General features: G+C 38.7%; 1 long non-coding RNA gene across 1 annotated transcript in view; it reads right to left on the bottom strand.

Moving 5' to 3' along the window:
• Gm41534 overlaps positions 1 to 4087 on the bottom strand; it is a 256531-nt gene extending 252444 nt beyond the window's left edge. Inside the window, exon 1 of the long non-coding RNA XR_876635.1 lies at positions 4037 to 4087. This is a non-coding gene — a long non-coding RNA (predicted gene, 41534). The remainder of the gene's footprint in view (positions 1 to 4036) is intronic.
• Between the last annotated feature and the right edge of the window lie 2597 nt (positions 4088 to 6684).

Raw genomic sequence — 6684 nt, 5'->3', positions numbered from 1 at the left:
AAAGGCCAACAAGACAAACATTTTTCAAAGAAAAAAAGTAGACAAAAAAACCACTGAGTTCATTTAAGTTGCCCTACTCCTCCCTGCTCTGTAATGTGGTTGATATACCCAGTGAGACTTCATAGGAGAAAACTTAGTTTCCCTTTGCCACTGGGTATCAATTGTAGATAGTTTCTTAATTTAATAAACCAATAATTCTATAATTACTTCATCCAGATACAGAAATGCAAATATTAAGAGAGGCTGTATGCCAATGCCTGGGAAAACGCATGTGTGTTGAGCTGCTATAGAAGACTGCGGACCTTTCATGTGCTAATCAACAAGAAAGAAAGTAAACAAAATCTCTGTTTTCATCAAGTTTACATTTTGTGACTGTGATCACTAATGAAAAGAAAAAAAAGTACTGCAGGTTATCTTTTCTAAGAAGGAATGAAAATACTAGAACAAGGGCAGGTGTGAGAGCAAGTGTGTTTGTGTGTGTGTGTGTCCCCACACACACACACACGTGAATGTGTATATGTGTTTAATTTTTTTTTTGACCAGGAAAAAATTACTATAATTTGGGCAATGGGTGTAACAACTCAGTTCACACCCTAACAGAAATACACTGCTTCCCTGAAAGATCAAAATGACTTGTTTTTCTTTCAGTGAAATCTTATGAAAATGTAATGAACATGCTGTTCAAAAAAGTACATTTGATTTTAGTATAATGTATCCTATTATAACTTTGGCTGTCAATATAGGCTGGTGTGATCAGTATTCTCCTTTATCTCCTACAAAACTAGGATTTCTAAAACAAAACAAACAAACAAAAAAAACCATACAAATTGTTTCCTTTCTGGTAGAGGTCCAGAATTGAAAATGAACTAATAGCAAGGGACAGAAAAATATTTTGGCTTCAAACTTAAGTCCCACATGTGTTAGACTGGATTATAAAACACACGAGAACAAGAGATCTTTCAGGCAAGTTGGCAAACTAAATCTAAGCATCTTAATATAGGAACTCTAAAATAATATTGCACATTTTGTAGTTCCAAGAAATACCTTGACTTGTTTTAAAATAAATTTTAATAACTTTGACCAAAAGTTAACTAGTACTATAATGATCCAAATTTTAGAAATAGAGAACACTTCTCCTATGGAGACACCAGAAGTGAGTATTCCTATCTTTGAACATGCATTGGCATCTTCAAGTTTTAGATGATCAAGAAAGATGCAGTGGCTTCAGTTGCTTTGAGATTCCCTATGGGCTTCTACCATTTTCATGGCAAAAAAAAAATTAAATCTCCTACATCCACACTTACCTATCCTCACTATCCTTTAAACACCAGCTTTCTTTTGTATTAAACAGAAAGGTGCCCCTAAAATAACAGTGTTATCATCATACAGAATTAGCTAATGATGCTGGGGAAACCCTTGATGTGAGGACTGACTGACATTCAGAGCAGTCAGTCCCTTCTTTAGCAGTTTTTCCTGAACGGTTGCTCCCCTGATATTCACCAGAAATATTCACCTCACATATCAGAGACTCACATATTCACCTCACATATCACATATCACATATCACATATCAGAGATTCACATATCAGAGACTTCTCCCTCTTGAATTCTATATTTGTAGCTGAATGCAGGAGCCAGTGTTATGATATATCTTCTTTAAATCCTTCTCTTAACTGGTCATAGATCTGTGTTTTATTTGTAATAAAGTTATTGACAATTGGCTTCTAAAAATGGGTTGACCAAGTCTGTAAATGTTTTGACAGAAGTCATTAAGTCATCAATTTAGTCACAATGTTGCTTACAGAAAAATCTGCTGGTTCAGTTTTAGTAAGTGGAGCCCAATGGTTCTTATGTGCATCATATTTCAGACATGCTCATTCTTGCCTGGTATTTAGTATACCACCTTCTTTTCTAAAACTGGGAGGAATAATGGCCATGGGAGTAATGCTGCCTCTTCCTATTCCACTTTGTAAGACCAATCAAGAAAGATTATGACTTCCTACTTCTGAGCTGAGGTTTTACATTCTGGAGGTGAAACTACTTGAGCAGATAATGTGAATATGGGGATCTTTCATATACATGGCTTAATATCAATGGTAGAATTCTGTCCCGAAGAAACTGGATTTTTTAAAAAGATTTTTTTCTATTTTTTTTAAGAAAGATAGCAAAGATTTTCAAGTTAAGAAAAAAAAATCTCTTAATTCACCTGTGAAAAGATCACACTAGGCAGTACCTGACACCTTTGTCAGAATTGAGGGACTCTAAGTGCTATCTGAGTGACCAGGGCTAGATGCACTGGGTTAGAGAAGTTACGTGTATATGCTCCAGGCTAGACTCACAGGCAGTTTATTCTTCCAAATCTAGTTATGACCAGAGCATCAGTGATAAGCAGCACTGAGAGAGAGTTCTAACATGCTGTGTATACAAATGTGTTGGGAATTACCCAGGAAAGCCTGTTTCCACAGGACTTCTGCCTGTGATTGTAAGTCCAAAACGTTCCAGGAAGTCTTTGAACTTAAGGATGCCAATCACTCCTAAGGTTTGAACACTTCTGAGAGTTTCTGACTGCCAGTCACCAGGAAACAGGGACAAAGTTAATAACTGAACTCATTTTAGCCATAATTTATTGCAGTTCATGTTTGCCCTTGTCTTTTTGCACATGTTTGGAATGTGGTACTACCATAGGAAGATTTGCTCCTCAAAACATATGTTAAATTGTTTTCTAACACTTGCTTCACAAAAGGCCATAGACAGAGAGGGAAACATGTTTATTTATTTATTTTTTAGTATTTATACTTTTGCATTTATTTTAACTATTACAGTTTTAAATTCTATGAAGAATCTGATTGATTAATCATTGTTTAATATTACATAGTTTAACCTTAATTCCTACTGACTATTCTAGTGGTATGCTGGTGGCATATCAGATGGTAAAGGAATATAAGAATACAAATTTAAAACTGGAATGAGGTCTCACTTCACAACTGCTTTAAAATCTGGAATTGTTCTCCTAAGCTTTCTCAGTACCATCTTCACATCTATAAAATGGATACAAAGTAAAAGATATCTCAAGAGAGTAACATATAAAACAAGGAAGATAACTTATTTAAAAGCTGTTTTTCTTTGTTTGTTTTTTTTATATTTTCTTTATATACATTTCAAATGCTATCTTGAAAGTTCCCTATACCCTCCCCCAGCCCTGCTCCCCTACTCACCCACTCCCGCTTTTTGGCCCTGGCATCCCCCTGTACTGGGGCATATAAAGTTTGCAATACCAAGGGGCCTCTCTTCCCTGTGATGACTGACTAGACCATCTTCTGCTACATATGCAGCTAGAGACATGAGCTCTTCTTTTTTAAAAAAAAAAAATTTATTATGTATTTTCCTCATTTACATTTCCAATGCTATCCCAAAAGTCCCCCATACCCTCCCCCCACTCCCCTACCCACCCACTCCCCCTTTTTGGCCCTGGCGTTCCCCTGTACTGGGACATATAAAGTTTGCAAGTCCAATGGGCCTCTCTTTCCAGTGATGGCCGACTAGGCCATCTTTTGATACACATGCAGCTAGAGACAAGAACTCCGGGGTACTGGTTAGTTCATAATGTTGTTCCACCTATAGGGTTGCAGATCCCTTTAGCTCCTTGGGTACTTTCTCTAGCTCCTCCATTGGGAGCCCTGTGATCCATCCAATAGCTGACTGTGAGCATCCACTTCTGGGTTTGCTAGGCCCTTGTATAGTCTCACAAGAGACAGCTATATCTGGGTCCTTTCAGCAAAATCTTGCTAGTGTATGCAATGGTGTCAGCGTTTCTTAAAGGTCGCATAGTTTAGAAATTAACAATATGTTTGAGAATAGTAATAATTCTAGAATTTTATAAAATTCTGCCTATCCGCTATGAAAGATCTCAATACCTAGCATTCTCATGTCTACATAGGGACACAATTCTCCACTCTGAGTAATTGTTCTATATGTATGAAATTCCAAACAGAGAGATATAAGGAAGGGAGGAGCGCTCCCTTCTGTTCTCACTTACCTGAGGGAGCACCTCACATTGGAGGAGCCAGGGAGAAGTTAAGCACGGGATGTATACAATTCAGCTTCAGCTCTCTCCTGGAAGAGAAAAGTCAAAGGACTATAAGCAGCATGATATTTTGGGGGGCAGGAGTGTCACATTGTTTCAGCTAAGAATGTAGTAAGTCTATCAGAGAAAACATAGTTGGTAATTTAGGGTTGTTTTTACTAACTTCTATGAAAGAAATGTAATATTTTTCCTCAGTGGTGTATATGTCAATATGTCAAATGTCTGATCTCATTAGACATCATCACTGAAATGCTTCTCAAAGCAAATGGATGCCATGTTTCCTGCCTTTGTTCTACTTTTTAAAAATTAATTTAATAAAGTAATACATTTTTATCGTGGAATTCCATCACTTTCTATCACTTTGCCGTGTACCTCTTCATCCTGAGATTGCTATGACCAAACAGCCCCACTACGTCTCCATGTCCTTGGTTTTTCCTTTAGTCTAGACTCCATGAACCAGGGAAAATAGGCAACGCTTGTCTTTTCGAATTCGGCTTATTTCCTCTATCATATAGTCTCCAATGGTACCCTCCTTTCATACAAGTTACATAATTTGTTCTTAGTGCTGTAAAAAGTCCATTGTATTGGTGTGTGTATGTCCTTTCCTTGTTTTTGTTTTTTGTTGTTTGTTTGGTTGGTTGGTTGGTTGGTTTGGTTTTTCAAGACAGGGTTTCTCTGTTGCCCTGACTGTCCTGGAACTCACTTTGTAGACCAGGCTGGCCTTGAACTCAGAAATCCACCTGCCTCTGCCTCCCAAGTGCTGGGATTAAAGGTGTGCGCTACCATACCCAGCCTCCCTGTATTTTTTAACCTACCTCTATTGATGAACATCTAGAGTAATTCTCTATTTATCCATTATGAGTAGTGTTACTATAAATATGAATGTGAAGACATCTCTCTTATATGCTGACTTTGATTTTAGATCTTCTTTTGAAAAAAAAAAGACCTTTATAGTTTTGAATTAAGTTTTAGTAATCAACTTCTATGGCCCCTATACATTCTAGCCATAACCCCAGCACATGTATAGTTGGCAAGGATTTTCTGCCATTCTGTTGTTGGTCTCTGCTGATTGTTTCCTTTGCTGTGGAGAAGATTTGTGATTTCTTGAGAACTCATTTGTGGGCTTTTGCTAGTACTTCTTAGGCCACTGATACTATATTCAGAATCATTTCCTAAATCTATATCAAAAGGTATTTTATTTGTTTTCTTCTAGTGGTTTCAACGATTCAAATCTATAACATCAGTAAGGTCTCTATCCATTTTGAGTTTATTTTCATAGTGAAGAGATATAGAGGTCTAATTCTGCTCCTCTAGATACAAATATTCCAGTTTTCCTAGCATCATTTGTTGAAAAGTCTGTCTCTTCCCAGTATGTCCTTTGGTGTCTTTCTGAAGAACAAAGTGATGCTGGCTGTGTACTCTTCAGGGTTCTCTATCTTTCTATCTATGGAGGTGGACTGTTCAGGTTCTGTCTCCCCACTGTTTGGCATTTCAGCTAAGGTCATCCACATTGAGTGCTGGGCACCTCTCACATCTCAGGTCTCTGGGGACTTTCTAGAGGTTACCCCAACCCCCTCCCTGGCAGCTGCATATTTCCATTCATTCTCCTGTCTCTCTGGGATTCTCTCCTGTCTCCCCCAGTACCTGATCCTTCCTCCCCTTTTCTCTCCCCCCCCCCCCTTTCCCACCCAGGTTCTTCCCTCCCTCTGCTTCCCGTGATTATTTTGTTTCCCCTTCTAAGTGGGATTGAAGCATCTCATTTGGGCCTTCCTTCATGTTAAACTTCTAACTATCTGTGGGTTTTATATCGCTATTCTATATCTTTTTACTAATATCCACTTATCACTGAGTATATACCATGTATGTCCTTTTGGGTCTGGGTTACCTCACTCAGGATGATATTTTCTGCCTAAGAATGCAGGGACAAAAGTAGAGACTGAAGGAAATGCTATTCAGTGACCAGCACAACTGAGATCTATCCCATGGGCTAGCACTATTGTTGATGCTATGTTGTGCTTGAAGACAGGAGCCTATCAGGGCTGTCCTCTGAGAGGGTCTACCAGGAGGTGACTGAGACAAAAGCAGATACTTACAGCCAACCATTGGACTGAAGTCAGGAACCCCTATGAAAGAGTTAAGAGAAGGATTAAAGGAGCTGAAGGGGATGGCAACGCCTTAAGAAGACCACCAGTGCCAACTAACCCAGACCTTTGGGAGATCCCAGAGACTAAGCCACCAACCAAAGAGCATATAGGGACTTGTCCAAGGCCCCTGGCACATATGTAGTAGAGGACTGCCTTGCCTGACATCAGTGGGAGAGGATACATCTAATCCTGTAGAAACTTGATGTCCCAGTGAAGGTGGGGTGCACAGGGACGAGGAAGCGCCCTCTCCAAGACAAGGGGAGGGGGATTGGGTGAAGAACTCTGGGGTAGGTGGGGAGGGGGCAACATTTGGGATGTAAATAAATAAAATAATTAATTTAAAACACCATCTTCCAATAGGCAAATGGAATAATGAACAGACAGTTCTTAAGAAACAAAAATTACTAACAAGTACATTTTTAAAGTGTTCATCTTTAGAAATTAGAGGAATGCAAT

Source organism: Mus musculus, chromosome 17, assembly GCF_000001635.26.
Source record: "Mus musculus strain C57BL/6J chromosome 17, GRCm38.p6 C57BL/6J".
Taxonomy (NCBI): Eukaryota; Metazoa; Chordata; class Mammalia; order Rodentia; family Muridae; genus Mus; species Mus musculus.
This window is presented reverse-complemented; position numbering and strand designations above follow the sequence as displayed.